The following is a 16,886-nucleotide window of genomic DNA, read 5'->3' as shown; positions in this document are numbered from 1 at the left end:
AAAGAAAACACATTTCATAAAAAATTTAAGGGATAATCATTTTTCAAAGCCCGATAAAGGAGATGATAATTCCTAGGAATTAGGTTAGCATTAGGTTAGCACTAGTAGCATTAGATTGAAATGACCAAATTTAACTTTTGCTACAAATGATGCAGCACATTTGGTCTTAGCATCCTTATTATTTGCATATATTGGTTTCTTTTCATGAGAACATATTTAATTGTAAATAATAAAATATTATGGGAGGGACTAAAATTAAAGGGACCTCAAGAAATATAAGGACCATTGAGGAAAAGGTAACATATGCTCCTTACCAAATTACATTATGTAACTATATTGGAAAATACAGTCTTTTACCTATTTTAAGAGAAATTCATTATTCTCTACCCCAAGCATAAAACAATACTTAAGATGGTTTTGCCAGAATTATTTATGATGACTCTTTGAAAAGTAACTTTAGGTTTTCAAATGCATAAAAAATATTTGAGCTAACATATAGGACTGACTCACAAATATCAGAGATCTTACCTAGTACCAAGCTTTATTAGTAATTTCAAAGATACAAGCAACCAAGAGGCACAGGCAGAGCAAGGAGAGGCCTAGGACTCCTCCTGGACCATGCTGGCCTATAAGTCCTTCCTTCTCACACCATATAGGAACTCTGTGGTCTAGTGTAACAGGTGAGGACCCTAAATGATGTTTGGGGCTCACCTCATACTATGGGGAGTGTTTAAGTTGTGACACATCACCATTTTATACCTCAGGGTCTGGGAATTTATAAATCCATAGGTTCTATATAATTTTCTCTAAGCAACCCTAAATCAGGAATAAACAATTAAGAGCATTCCATAAATGGAAATTCTACTTTTAGTAAATATCATTAGTGTATTTACCCAAGAGAAGGTCAACAAACATTTTCTGAAAAGCGTCAGATAGTAAATATTTTAGGCTTTGTGAGCCAAGAGGCAAAATCAAGGATATTATGTAGGTACATAGCAAGAAAGAACAAATTTTCACACATTTTTATTTATAAAACTGAGTATATACTAATAATAATTGAGTAAAATTTGTTTTGTAACACAAGTCTACTAATGGGAATGAAATTTAAAAATAACATCTTGCTTAATTGGGGTTCAAAGTGGTTTTCTACCATCAATATCAATTGCAAATGCTCATTGTTAATGTGGACCTGTAATGACATTTTTCTGTATTTCTTCTTTGGAAATGTCTTACACACTGATCGGTACTGCCATACACTATAAATCTATGGGCTTATAATTTTCCTATTGAGATAAAATTCACATAGCATAAAAATCACCATTTTAGCTATTTCAAGTGTATGTCTAGTGTTTTTTTAGTATATTCACAATACTGTACAGCCATCACCAGGGAAGTCCATACCTCCCAATATAAGCTTATAATTTTAATTGAACGTATTCATCTCTTATAGAATTCTGTGAAATTCTTTCAATATTTTCTAGTTAGTGTGCCATTACATTACAAAACCTCCAATTAAAAGCTTAACGGAATCCCCTCAATTGCACGGTGAATGTCTGGCACATCCCAAGGTACTGCAGGTGTAATTCCAGACCACCACAGCACACTGGATACACAGTACAGTGAGTCACACAGAGGTTTTTGGTTTTCTGGTGCATATAATAACTGTTTACACCATACTGCAGTATATTAAGTGCACAATAGCATTATGTCCAAATAGCAGTGTACATACATTAGTTTAAAAATACTGTATTGCTAAAAAAAAAAAAGGCTAACCATCATCGGAGCCTTCAGCAACTCATATACTTTTTTTTGCTGGTGGAAGGTCTTGCCCCTGTGTCAACGGCTGCTGACTGATGGGGGTGGTGGCTGCTGAAGGCTGGGGTGGCTGTGGCAATTTCTTAAAATAAGACACCAAGTCTCATTCTTCCTTTCACAAACAACTTCTCTGTAGCATGTAATGCTGTTTGGTAGCATTTTATCCACAATAAAACTTTCAAAATTGGAGTCAGTCCTCTCAAGCCCTGCTGCTGCTCTGTCAGCTAAGTTTACACAACATTCTAAATCCTTTGTTTTTATTTTGACACTCTTCACAGCACCTACACCAGAAGCAGATTCCACCTCAAGAAACCACTTTCTTCGCTAATCTGTAAGAAGGAACTCTTCATGGGGTAAAGTTTTGTCATGAGATTGCAGCAATTCAGTCCCATCTCCAGGCTCCACTTCTAACTCTAGCTCTCTCACATTCCACCACACCTGCAGTTACTTCCTCCACTGAAGTCTTGAACCCCTCAAAGTCATGTTGCTATTTTGACCTTTTTCTATGAATCATGAATGTTCTTAATGCCATCTAGAATGGGAAATCCTTCCCAGGTTTTCCATTTACTTTGCCCAGATCCATCAGAGGAATCACTAACTAGCCTTATGGAATGTATTTTTTAAAATAATAAGACTTGATGGGGAGATTGGGCAAACAGAGGTGAAGTGACTGGGAAGTACAGATTGGTAGTTACCGAACAGTCATGGGGATGGAAAGTGCAACATAGGGAATATAGTCAATGGTATTGCAATAACTATGTATGCGGTCAGGTGGTACTGAAAATATGAGGGGGATACTTTGTAAAGTATAGTATTGTCTAACCACTATGCTGTACACCTGAAACTGATCCAAAATAATGTTGAATGTAAACTGTAATTGAAAAAAAAAAGCCTTGAAAGTTGAAATTACTCCTTCATGTGTAGGAGTGTAGGGCTGCAGAAGGGATGCTGTGTGAGCAGGCATGAACACAACATGGACTCACTGCACCTCTCCATCAGAGCTCTTGGGTGCTTTGTCAATGAGCGGTGATATTTTGAAGGGAATCTTTTTTTTTCTTTTCTGAGCGGTAACTAGGTCTCAACAATGGGCTTTAAAATATTCAGTAAAACACGATGTAAACAGATGTGCTGTCACCCAGGCTTTGTTGTTCCGCGGACAGAGCACCAGCAGGGTAGATTTAGCATCATTCTTAAGTGCTAAAAGGAATTTTAGAACGGTAAATGAGCCTTGGCTTCAAGGCTCCAAGTCAACAGCTGAATTAGGCCTTAGTGAGAGTTAGCCTGTCTTATAAGATTTGATGCCAGGCATTGACTTCTTTCTAGCTATGAGAGTCCTAGATGGCATCTTTTTCCAATATGAGGCTGTTGTATCTACATTGAAAATAGATTCCACGTAGTCACCTTCTTTAATTCTCTTAGCTAGACCATCTGGACGATGTGCTGCAGTCTCTACGTCAGCACTTGCTGCTTCACCACACACTTTCATGTTGTGGAGACGGCTTCTTCCCTAAACCTCGGGAACCAACCTCTGCTAGCTTCAAACTTTTCTTCTGCAGCTTCCTCACCTCTCTCAGGTTTCATAGAATTAAAGACAGGGATTTATTTGTTCTGAATTAGGCTTTGGCTTAGGGTCATGTTGTGGCTGGTTTGGATCTTCTATGCAGACATTAAAACTTTCTCCATAGCAGTGATGAAGTTGTTTAACTTTCGTATGATTTGTGTGTTCACTTGAGTAGCACTTTAATTTCCTTCAAAAACTTCCCCTTTGCATTCACAACCTGGCTAATTGTTTGGTGCAAGAGGCTTAGCTTTCAGCATATCTTGGCTTTGGACATGTCTTCCTCACTAAGCTTAAACATTTAAAGTGAGAGGTGTGCAACTCTTCCTACAATGGCCTCTTTACGTGAACACTTAAAGGCCATTGTAGGGTTATTAACTGGCCTAATTTCAATATCGTTGTGTCTCAGAGAACAGGCCCAAAGAGAGGAAAAGAAATGGGGAAACTGCTGGTTAGTGGAGCAGTAAGAACACACACAACTTTTATAAATTAAGTCCATAGTCATATAGGCATGGTTCATGGTGGCCCTAAACAATTATGATAATAGCATCAAAGATCACTGATCACAAATCACCATAACAAATTATAATAGTGAAAATTTGAAATATTGCTTGCAAGAATTACCAAAAAATGACACAGGGACAGGAAATTAGCAAATATTGATGGAAAGATGATGCTGATAGACTTGGTTGATGCAGGGTTGCCACAAACATTTAATTTGTCAAAAACATAATGTCTGTGAAACACAATAAAATGAAGTGCATTAAAACAAGGCATGCCTATATTTTGAAATATGGAAATTTCCTTTGCATGTGTATTGAAGTCTGAAAGACAATGCTGGAACTGTAATTTGAACTTGAAAAATATGTGCAGTGTAAATCTGAGTCAGGGTGAACATCTCACTTGTTGTTTCAACTATTGACAGCAGGGGACTCTGTTGCTGTTGACTGAGTGCAGGCTCTGGGGTATCCTGGGTAGTGCAGTCTAAGATCAGTCACCACCTGTGTTCTGCCCTGGGGGCCATTCTGCATGGGCTGTAAAGCAGTCTGAGATGGCTCCTTCTTGTGCTGGCTTGGAGATTACCAGGCGAAGCCAAGCTGTGGATCTAGGCTGCTGTTCCTAGTGTTCAGCCTAGGGCCACTTAGCAACAGGTACAGGGCTGGGGACTCACTGAGCCTGGCTGTTGCTTGTTTGAGAGGATTGAGGAAGTTGTGAAGCCCAAACCACCCATTCATATGGAAAAGTTTCTGTTAACAGCTGGGGTAGGCCAATAAGTTGGGTGGGAGGAAGTATCAGGGGATCTCCAGGGTGGAGCAATCTGTGTTAGCCAGGTTGATGGAGTCATGGATATGGTACTGGTTATGTAGCTTTGTTTGGGGAGGGCTTAGAAAAGGGAGGATGGCCTCTGCCCACCTCTCTGTCTGAGAGAAAGCTGTCCTGCCTTGATGCTAGACACTTCACTTCCTCCCTGTGTGCCACTGGTCCTTTCATGCTGCTACTCCAGTGCTGGAGCTCAGAGGGAGTGAGTCTGAATAAGTCCAAATGTGGGTTGTTTAAGGGGAATTGCTTGGGACTTCAGAAATTTCTCCCACTGACTCACTCCTGCTGGGTTTTGCAGCCAGAAGTTGTGGGGACTTATTTTCCTGGCACTGGAACCCTGGGCTGAAGGACCTGGTGTGGGGCTGGGACTCCTCACTCCTGAGATATCCTTCCTGAATTTTATCCACCACATGTGGGTATGGGACCAGCCTGTACCACGTCTCTGCCCCTCTTACCAGACTGGATGGAGGTGGTTTCTTTAATTGCATAGTTGTCAGACTTCCATTTAACTTAGTTTCTGGCAGTTCTGAGTGATGTTTGTTCTAAATCTTAGTTGTGATTTTCATGTGATTGTGTGAGGTGAGCCATGGTTACCTATGCTGCCATCTTGACCAGAGGTAGAAATCAGTTATATTTAAAAGAAGTGTAAACTGTGTCACTCCTTTCTCTTCTTTTATCTTCATTTCTTTTCCTAGAGAGCAGGCCAGCTGCTTTAACTTCTTACTCCCCTTATTTCATGGCACATTATTACTATCAAATGAAGAATAGTACTAGAAAGACACAATAGATAGCCCGTTAAGATTCTAAAGCAAGTTTTGTTTTTTTTTAATAAAACTGAAACTTGCCAGATTTAACTGATAGGGACCTGTTAAATATTACTTAGTGGTGGTGACAGATTCCAAGTTCCTGGTTCTCTGGGACTGAGGAGAACCCCAGGGTTGGGGAGAGAATGGGGAGTTATTGTTCAATGGGTACAGAGCTTCAGTTTTGCAAGATGAAGAGTTCTGGAGATAGATGGTAGTGAAGACTGTGTAACAGTGTGAATGCATGTTGGGAACCGCCCTGACTGGTATCAGAAGCTGAAACCCCCGCCTAGGCTAAGGCTAAGGGAACGCCCTTGGAACCGTAAGCCAGCAAGGAGACAAGGGCTTGTCTCCCTGGCAGGAATGCTGCTTCTGCTGCTGAACCCCAAAAAGCTTGGTCGGTTAGCCAAAGACGGGTAAGATTCCCCACGGGGGGAACGACCTAAGGCAGGCACGATCACTTTGAGAGGCCCCCCAAAAGAAGGACTTTGGGGGCTACAGCAAAAGAGGGTGACGGACCCTCGCTCCTCGGCTTTGACATAGCCTGAGTTCTCATCGTCTGGGAGAAAATCTCCTTATTGCCTTAGTTCCCACCTAAGCCTGAAACAATGACAGGGTGGTGCAGCTCTGTGCTGAAAGGGCGGATTCCCTGGGTGATCAGGCCTAAGAAAGAACATGTAAATTACTGTGAAACCTGCTTTGTTTAGAATGCTCTCAGTTGAATGAAAGGGGTCCAAGGAGGAAGTTTGCTCCTCAAAGTCTTACAGCTCTTTGACCCCGACTCAAAATAGACCGGCAGAGTTCCTTGTTTTCTATAGTTCCTTACTTCCCCCTGATAAGTACTGTACTTTACCTAAATTATTATGCAAAATGAGCCCAATAAAAGCATGTATGGATGGTAAATCAGGGCGCCCCCCACTAGGGGGGGTGGCCATTCTGTCCCTGCTTCCCCACAGAAACTAGTCTTGTCTCTGTGCATGTGTGTGTTTGTTTCTCACGTGTTTTTCGGCGAGCCATCCACAGCGTTCCGTGGTCACTGCTGGCCGGTGACCCACGCGCAACAAATGCATTTTATGCCCCTGACCTGTACACTCAAAAATGGTTAAGATGCTTATGTCATGTGTTTTTACCACAATAAAAAATTAGAAAAAGATCACTTTGCAAAAACAGAGTTTTTATAGTATCCCTAATGTACTAATATTCTCTCCTGCTGATGCCATTTAGTTAAAGAACAAACCCTCAAGTTTCTTGACAAAAGGCAGAAAACTGTATTTGAACAATTAAAATTAAAATAAATAAATAAGTAAAATTAGAAAAATAAAAATAAAGTTTCTTCACAAATAACTCATTTAAAACCTGACAGAATGGACATACTGGATCTCTTTTAGAATGACTACTTTTGAGTAGAGCTCAGGCCAGTGTTTTGTTATAACATTCATAAACATATAATTCAATGTTTATATTACCTGCCAATTAGCAAATTCAAAAGGGATGTTAATAATGTGTTATTTATTAAACACTACCAGTTCCTGATAGTAAAACATTCACTAGGTAGTAATATGCCCCCCCCCCTTTTTTTTCGCCAATAGAAAGCATTTCATTAACTCCCTAACTAGGTGCAGGGGTGAGTTTAAACATAACCACATCCATGAGTACAACTAATATATGTGGTTGGATGAATAACAAAGCCAGTAGTTCTGAATCTCTTTTTGAGCACAGCTCATAGAAAAAAATACATTTTACATTTTGATTCAAAGCATAAATGTCCACATACACATGATAAACCTAAAAAAATTTCATGAAACATACTCACCCCCACTATACATGATGTGCTTTCTCAGTTCCTATTATATCTACTGTATTTTACTTCATTTTTAAAAGTGCTGCTCAAAGTGTTACAGAACACAACAGGCGGGGCCTGGGACGATCTACTATTATTGAAAGAAGGCCCCGGGTCTATTATGTCTGCCGCCAGAGGAAAGACGTCTCTCAATGCCAGAGATTCGTGAAAAGGAAAGGAAATGTTTATTTAATGCTATACTAACTTAAAGTAGTGACCTAATGTCTTTACCAAAATCCCAAAGTCCCTAAAAACACCCACAAACAGACACAGTCCTTCCTTCCTTCCCCCTTTGCCCAGTCCAGAGTACCATATCTCAGGAAAGGAAATAGAAGTCCATGGCTCAGGCAGTCCTCTGGTTCTTCTCAGTTAGAACTCCATCTTGACTGGGAGACCTCCCTGGGTTCCTGGCACCCTCAGCTGAGTCGCCAGGATCTCTGCTAAAACCAGGTGGTGGTTCCCCCTTCTAAAGCGGTGGGGGCCCTGCTCTGCCAGGCTGCATGGTTCTCTCCTCAGGGCTGCAGGAGTCTACACTCCGTCAAGTCTGCGTGGTTCTCCTTCCTAAAGCAGCATGGTTCTCTTTCTCAATGGCTGCGCATGGCTTCTCTCCTCTCAGGGCTGCGCATGGTTCTCTTCTTCTCAGGGCTGCTCAAGGTTCTCCTTCCTAAAGCAGCATGGTTCTCCTCCAGGGCTGTCGCGTGGTTCTCCTCCCCAATGGCCACCAAATCTGAGTTTTAAATCCCCGCAGCCAATCTTCCTCTGCAGCCCCATTTCCGACTCCTCCCACACTTGGCTTCACATGCCAGAACTCGTATCCTTCCAGCTTTACTGGGCTGCCATCATGAGTCTGGGCAGGTGTGGCCCCATGTCCTGGAGCCAATTCTCTCTGAGCTCCCACGCAGGCTGTAACGCAGGGGACCTGCCCCCCCAGTTACATCTAGGTGGGGAAGTTACTTCTGGGTGGGGAAGTTACTTCTGTTACCCTGTCTTAGAGCTGATCACAGCTACTTAACCTATCTATGCAACCAGCCAAAGGCTATAGATATGTTAAATGACCAACCCAGAGGTTAGCTGCAAGGCTGTTGCTATGCTAAACAGCTCTCAATTGCCCTGCTCCACTTGTCCCTTCCCCCAACCCACACCCTGGGGTGGGGGATGGAGATATCTTAAAATCTCCTGGACACCTTAAGTTCTGGACCCCATTTCAAATGCCTATTTGGGGCCCCCCTCTTGGCTGCACCCTGTAACAATAGCACATTAAACTGATTTCCCAACTCACTAATGGGTTATAACTCATTGTTTAAAAATAATGCTCTAAGCAACATCCAAATTTTAAAGACCAATATCTAAGAAGTAAGAGAAAGGAAAGTTAGTAACTAACAAAAGCAAATGAAGTTAATAAAAATATAAATTCTTAATGCACACAGTTTACTTTAGTAAATCAATGAAGCGATTAATTCCCTCTAAAATTCTACAAAAGTCACCAAACTTGAGGAAACCAAATGAATATAACAATATAATTCCATTGTCTCTTCTGTCTTTGCATTAAATATAAATTTTCTATTATGAATTAAATAAAATTGTAAGTCAAGTATAGCAATACAATAAAACTTAAGTGCCCTTTCATAATTTTCAAGAGCTTTGGATTGCTTTCTATACATACTGGTTTTGTAACGTATAGACATAAAAGTTCTCCTGCAATACTCAGCTCAGAATATGAACTTGGGACCCCCCTCTAAATGAGTTCCAAGTGTCAGGAAAATAGTGTCAATGTCGTTCTCAATATCCAGTGGCTGTTTTAAGGTTCTCTGTGAAATGGACTACTAGCTTCAGGCCAGTTCTAGCAAGGGGAACATGGGGAAGGATTGTACCCCTACTATTACTTTTAATATATATATTTGAAGATGAGAAACCAAGATCAGAATGGCTCCAAATGACTGGGTGCCTTCAACAGTACTGACAGCACCCTGAAACAAGTGCTTGGATGGCTTTCTTTTCAAAGTGTCCTTGACCACCGGACAGAAGTTACTGGGTTTTACTGATGTCCATTATGGAGCAATTCAACTCATTCTTTTTATTCCCTTCATTACCAAATGACGTCAAACACATTTTTAATTTCTAAGTTGTTCCACCAATATCCTGTTTAAAAAGATAATCAATATACTTTAGGATGGTTCAACAAGGCTGCCAAACTATGACTGCATTACTTAGATTGGATGGGAGACTATGCAAGAGCCTAAGAAATGTTAAGTGTGTTTGAGGGACTATAGACCTGAATCATTTTCAAATTCCCATGATTGGAAGGGAAAGAAAAAAACATTCTTCTCTGGCCAGAGTTTGTGGATGTAACTTTTCTGGAGCTAATTTAACTAATAAGCAGTGATATCAGGCACTGTCACGTATGTAACCGTTATCTAGGAAAGAAATTCATTTAGTATAGTCCCTATACTGCCCTATACAACATCCTCAGATCCTTCCAATCCTGACTTCTTTACTTAATGAGAATAAAAATATAGCTAATTTTTACTGAGTGCTTACTATGTGTAAGGTACTGTTCTAAGCATTTAACCTGTAGTAACTCATTTAATTCTCATAGGAAAAATTATTATTCATAATTTACAGATGAGGGAACTGGGGTTTCTAGTGGACCCAAGCAACCACTCCTAGTTGTTCACCCATAAACATGCTAAAGAAAGACTCCAGAGCCATAACTCAGAAACTAATCGTCAAGTCAGCTTTGCAACAGATTCTATCAATTCCAGTACCTGGGTTTTTGCTTTCTCCGCTTGACCAAGTGCCTAACAAGGCCCTCCTTGCCTAAGTCCCTTTCCCTTATAGTCCCTCTGCCTTATAGTCCCTTTCCCTATAGACAGAGGTCTTGACTTGCTCACCAAGTTCTTCTTGGCGCTATAGTGCTGCTCAGACATGAGTGCTGGAGATCCTCTCTTTGCCCCTCTGGATCCCTTCTCCAGTCATCTCTACTCTGCTCCCTAATCTGGGAGGTCGACCTGTGTGGGTTTCTTTGCCCATTTTCTGGCTTGGTTAAGCAGTGGAGTGTCCAGGCAGGAGATCAGAAGGAGGGAGGGCAGGGAGTTAGGGGAATGTATCTTCCTGGCTCCCTTTCCGTTTTGGTCTAGGGCTAGTGACACTTCCACCCCAAGGCACAGCACTATTCTTCATGGTTTCCCTATACTCAGCTGCAATGGTCTCAGTCTGTCTTCCCGTACCACACCCCCAACCCTGACTGCCCACCCTGACCGCCCATCCTGACTCATGGGTTGAAATTCCAACTCTTAAAGGTGGTAGTATTTAGGTGATGGGGCCTTTGGGAGGTGATTAAGCTCATGACAGGAAAAACCTCCTGAATGGGATTTGTGCTCTGAGGCTCCAGAATCCTTCTATCATTTGAAGGCAGCAGTCTGCAGCCTGGAAGAGGGCCTTCACTAGAACCTTAAACCCTGAACTTGGATTTCCAGCTTCCAGAACTGTGAGCGATAAATTTCTGATATTTACAAGCTACCCCATCTCTGGCATTTTGTTATAGTATTCTGAACATACTGAGACACTAGCCACACGTGTTAGCTTCATCATCCACTCCAGAGTCTCTCTGTTGCTTCTGACCTGGCAAGAGAGCCAGACACTAAATGACCCAGACTCTGTCCTGCTTTTAACTAGGCAGTGTGACTGGCTTACTTTCTTCATTATGTGTCCAGGAGAAAGACTTCTATGGCAGAGAGGTAATAGGACAGAAATCAGGGGCTGGGAAAAATGGGAAATAATCTTCACATGCTTCCTGATGCCAGCTGTCCCAGCAACTGTCTATGAAAAGCCTGTAGCCTTGTGTGGGACCACCAGAAACTTTGCACAAGAAAGTGTACGCAACACTTAGAGGGACTCTGGACAAGGTTTCCTACAGTTGCAGAGCCTCCAAAATCTTTTTTAAGAAACACCAGTTTTTGTGAACACCAGTCCTTGTTACTACCTTTCTCCCAGCCCCCTGATGTTACATGGTAAATATTAAAAGATATTCACCCCTTTCCCCCATTTATCAGAAACACAAATACAGAGTTAAGCCTAAACAATAGTAAGAATCGATTAAAAGTTCTATTTTAGGAAAACTGTAAGTCATGCAAATATCTCCTATTTCACATTTTTTTATTAATGTAGAAAATTCTATTCACATTAAAAGCTGAGAGCAAGATGAGATCATCATGCTTTTTGCTTTAACTAATCATATTCTAAATCATTAATGTTTCAGACCAATTTTAAAAATTCACAAAATGTAATAATTTTGATGTAACAATCAATCCCTATGCATAAAAATCAGGATTGGTCTAACTTTCAAACATTAATTTATCTTACAATTAAACATGAAAGGACAAGCTAATTTCTCTTTGAAATATTTACCCCATTATACCTTATATTAATATCATATATTAATGAAATAACTCATTGCCATTTACCAATGTCTCCATTAATTTTGTACTTTTATAGTTTCAAAAGATTAAGTCTAAATATAATTAATGTGCTGAGACTCACACTTCAGATAATTTACTTAATAAATCATCTTAACTGGTTTTCCCCCTCACATACTACCAATAATTTTCCCTTCTTGCTCTGATATTCTTTTGTGCCACATTAAAGCAACATTTAAAAGATTGGCTACAATTCACATTTTTTAGCATTTCTCTACCTCCTATGTATAGGTAATTAGAAACATAAGTAAGTATAGCCCTGACTGGTGTGGCCTGGCTGGTTGAAGTGTTGTCCCACACACAGAAGATTCTTGGGTTTGATTCCTGGTCACGGCATATGCCTAAGTTATAGGTTCTGTCCCTGGCTGGGCAAGTTGAGAGACAACTAATTGAGTAATGTTTCTCTCCCACATCAATGTTTCTCTCCCCTTCTCTCTCCTTTTTCTCTAAAATCAATAAGCAGGTCCTCAGATGAGGATAAAATATAAAAATACATACGTACCTATTTATGAATGATGGTATTTTTTATTAATGAACTCACAGAATAATAAAATGGAAGGGAACATAAAAGGCCATTTTCTCTCTGTTACCTGAATTGCCAAGCCTGGGTATAGGCAGCTATAGGGCAAGTTAAAACTAGGAAGCTAGTTAAGGGTGGAGAATGCAAGTATTAATCAAAGCAGGAAACCTAAAGAGATGGATTTGATCTACATAATATTGCCAAGACCCACAAAGTTACATAAAAGCAAGGAAGAGGGTCACCGGTTCGATTCCCAGTCAGGGCACATGCCTGGGTTTCAGACCAGGTCCCCAGTTGGGGGAGCATGAGAGGCAACCACACATTGATGTTTCCCTCCCTCTTTCTCACTCTCTTCCCCTCTCTCTAAAAATAAATAAAATGTAAAAAAATCAAGGAAGGATACTTTGGACTCACTGCTTAGAAGCCAACCTCAAGGTTCAGGAGTGTCGGAGAGTGAAAGGAATAGGGGACTCAACACCAGTGACATATGGGACAATGTTGTGAGCCCATATCCTATAGCAGAGAAGTTGTTCAGTCAGGGAAAAACAGAACTTCAGGCAAGTGTACATCCTGCTCATGAAGAGGGGAAGCTTGCCTTCTACTAAAAGATAAAAAGCTCATTTAAATACCTTTTTTTTTTTGGTAGAGGTCAAGTCTTGCTATATAGATAGTTCAAGCTAGTCTTTCAGTCTGAGTCTCTACCAAATATATTAGATGATGAATCAGGGTCATGTCAGTGGTGATGAACACAGGCTTTAGAATCCAAGTGTCTGGATCCATAACCCTAGAACCAATACTGACTACCTATTTCTTTTTTATTTTCTGTGTAACATTTCTGTGACTGTTTCCCTCTCTGTGACAAGATGGTAATAACAGTCTCCATTATGAGTTGATATCTACCCAGGTATTTATAAACTGCCGTGGAGAGAGGAGGAGTCAATAAGCATAGTTAATTAGCCTGGATGCCTATGATGCTATAATAGACAACCTCACCTGTAAGAGCAGCCTAATAAACAAAACAAACAAATGAGCAAAATAGACCCAGAGGCATGGAAACAAGGAACAGACTGACAGTAGCCAGAAAAGGGAGGGAGATAAGTAGGGAAAGAAGGGGAAGGGTTTAGTCAAGGAATGGGTATAAACGACCCATGGACATGGACAACAGGGGGGACTGACTGTGAGTGCAGGGGGTTGGTGGGGCAGGGGAGAGCAATGGGGGAAAATTGGGATAACTGTAATTGAACAATAAAAAATATATACATAAATAATTATCAGAGCTATCCCTTTTATGAAGGATAGCCAGGTAGTCTCCAATAGAGGCCTTTTTCCCAAAGTAGGCATCTGCTTGCCCTCCCATGCTTGTTTAGCTTTTTGAAGGTGCTGTCAAATATACCCAAATGGTAGTGATGGGGACACACCAGTGAAATGGTAAGAATGGGTCTATAATTTTTTTTAATGAAAGGAGTCTTGTTAGACTGAGGTATTAGAGGAGGTGGTCTGAGCAAATTCCTCACAGGCTAAAGAAGAGGACCAGAACTTGTTGCTAGGAGACAGCTGATAACTGCTGCAGTGTTGATAGGCTGGCCCCCACTCACCAGGTAGGGGTGGCCTAAGGACAGTCAGGAAAGAGGAAGAGTAGCTGCCCAGCAGACTCTAACTGGGAAGAATTCCTTTAGAGGAGGGGATGCAGTACAAATGAAAACACACAACAGAAAATGTAAAGTTTTTGAAGTGCCTTACACCACTTCTCGGCTGTGTGATCTCGGGGGAATTTCTTATGCTTGGGCCCCAGGTTCTCACCTATAAAATAGGGATAAGACAAGTAGCTATGCATGGCTGCTGTGAGGACTAAATGAGAGATGTATGGCAAGCCTTTTGCAGAAGTTTAGCAGAAAGTGGATACTCAATAAGTGTTAGCTACTACTAAAAACACAACTTGGTTGTCCACACCAGGGTAGCCACTCAGTAGTGAGGAAGCCTAGGACATGTTGTCTGACACCCTGTGAGTGAGGGGGAGAGGTGAATAATTATTATGCCAACCAATTCCCAGGGTGCTGGTGCTGCCCTTAATGCAGGCACTGAGACCCAGGGCTCAATAGCACAGCAGATGGCAGGGGGTCAGGTGCACTAAGTATAGTGCTATGGTGTTCCTTCAAGGTGGATTCCTGCATCATCACAGATGGCCACAACATAACATTGTGCAAATAGTGTTCACTAGACCCAGAGGGGTCTGAGGCACTTAGGGAATGGCATTGGTTCAAAGCCTGTTTCTGTGTGGAATGCATGAATATTGTGTCACTAAATCCTGTACAGCCAGCCTGGAGGGTCAGAAGGGACCTTGGCAAAAATAAAACCAGGCAGACTGAGAGATCAGGACCCCCTGGAAACTGCACCTGCCCAATGGAGTGAAAGTCACATGAGAAAATAACCAGCTGCATAATGTGACAGAATGTGATCACAGCAATGGGACATTCGGACCTAGTGACCTAAGAACACGGTGGCAGTGGGAGAGTCAAGTTTCACAAGTATCGCAAGTGTCGGAAGCTAGAGAAAATCAGTAGTTGGAGCTGAGCACTTGATATGTGAAATTATCCTGCTTGGATTGAGGGCCCCAGTTACCAGGTCTCTGTAGAAGGCTGAATGTTGAAAAGCCTCATAATCTATGGCTTGGGGCAAGGTTTAGGAATAGGAGGTGCTATGTCACCAGGATGTCTAGGAGTAATTTCCAGGAGTCTGATATTAAGCCCTTCTACCTCTCTTTTAAGCTGTATGACCATGAGGATCCTTATAGCCTCTGAACTCAAGACTACATTTTAGAACTAGGGTTTTGGCTCAGAATGTGCTTATGCATTCAAACTTCTAGATGTAAATTGGAATGCTTAAATGGCCTAAAGGCAGGTCAGGAATTGAGCTAGTCCTTCTTCTTGTGACCAAAGTCTATGGAAGTGGTCCTAGATAGCTACAGTTTTCCCCTAGCAGGGTAAGGACTGTCATCCCAATGAAAGTTACCCTAAGTAACTCACTTGTCTCTCTCCCAATCTGTTTAACAGTGCAAGAGGACTAAGTCACAGCACACTGTCTCTAGTTAGTCTTAGGATGGGCAGTATTCCTGTGCATTTGGGAGATGTCTCTGACCTTTTACAGGTTAAAAGTCCACACTTTCCTCCGCTCATCCTTGACTGACAGGGCTCAAGACACTTCTCCCAGTCTTAGAGGAGATGCTTGGTGATGCTAATGTTGTTGGGCGGAGAAAATGATTTGATATTGCAGAAACCTTGGAGTCTGTGTAGATTTGTATGGTTCTGACGTCTCTCTCTCTCTCTGTCCCTCTCTCTCTCTCTCTCTCTCTTAAGAATCTGATGAACACTATGGATCATGTCCCTCCAAAAGACACCCACATTTTAATATAATTTCAGGTCCCTGGAAACCTGACCATGAATTCCAGGTTAAGAACTCCTACAGCAGAAATAGGACCAGCAAGAACAGGCTTTAGGTTTTTTGGCTTTCTTCTTTTGAAATATAAACTTTACTATATTTCAATTTAGTGTTTGCTGTTTGTTTTCCTGATTTACTTCAAAAAGTATTTTGAGACTACTTTTTAAGATGTACTTTTCTTTCTGTTCCTAGATCCACAAGATGTTATTATATTTGGATAATTTCAATAACCTCTGGAACTGTGTGTTATTGAAACATGTTTTACTAATCATCAGTTACTTGTCGCGATTCTGTTCTCCTTGGTACACTTGGAACCTCTGCTCTCTTAGGGACATTATTCTTTCAGCACATGGAGTCATTAGCATACAAATCTATTAACACCAAATATGTAACACAGAGTCCTACAAAAATTATTGTAAGAAATGGAAGATATTTAGCTATTAAATGCTGCTGTTTTTTTATTAAGACAATGTGGAATTTAATTCATAAATGTTAGTCAAGGTTTAATTCATCTCATATTCTTAACATAGTTACTATGGAACTTTAACCCTCCATTTTACTTTTATTTTCTTTTTTTTTCCCACTTAAGAATGTAAAAATGCTTGTAACTTATATGGCAGTTCTTATCTGGGATCTAGAAGGCAATAACTTCAGCTTTCAAACTTGCTTTGTAAATTACCCATTCTTAGAAGTGGTAGAAATATTTTACACTGTCTGAATAATAATGAACAATGCTCTCAGTGATTTATAACTCTAAGAGCTTTATAATTTGATTTATGAACAGCTCTCAAATTTTCCATTGGCAGCTCATACAACTATGAGTAAATTTTCTGGCCAAATGACTCAGTATTTTGCTGCATGACTAATCCCACACTCAGTGTGGAAACTATATAAATGAAGTCTATTTGCTTGTGGATAATAAATGACTACTTTCCAAAAATTCTCTGCAAAGCATTATGAGGTAGATGAAATCAATTACATTGACATTTTAGACTCTCAAACTTAGACTTTTTTGAGAAGTCTGTAATGTTCAAACAGACACACACACACACACACACACACACAAGAATGCCACAATAAAACCATATTTCCCCCACAGCATTAACATCAATTCCACAAC

General features: G+C 40.8%; 1 protein-coding gene and 1 pseudogene across 3 annotated transcripts in view; both read right to left on the bottom strand.

Moving 5' to 3' along the window:
- BEND6 (BEN domain containing 6) overlaps positions 1–16,886 on the bottom strand; it is a 58,769-nt gene that overhangs the window by 35,631 nt on the left and 6,252 nt on the right. The gene's annotated exons all lie outside the window — the stretch shown is intronic.
- LOC114495003 lies at positions 132–4,085 on the bottom strand (annotated as a pseudogene).

This window comes from Phyllostomus discolor, chromosome 4, assembly GCF_004126475.2.
Source record: "Phyllostomus discolor isolate MPI-MPIP mPhyDis1 chromosome 4, mPhyDis1.pri.v3, whole genome shotgun sequence".
Classification (NCBI taxonomy): domain Eukaryota; kingdom Metazoa; phylum Chordata; class Mammalia; order Chiroptera; family Phyllostomidae; genus Phyllostomus; species Phyllostomus discolor.
This window is presented reverse-complemented; position numbering and strand designations above follow the sequence as displayed.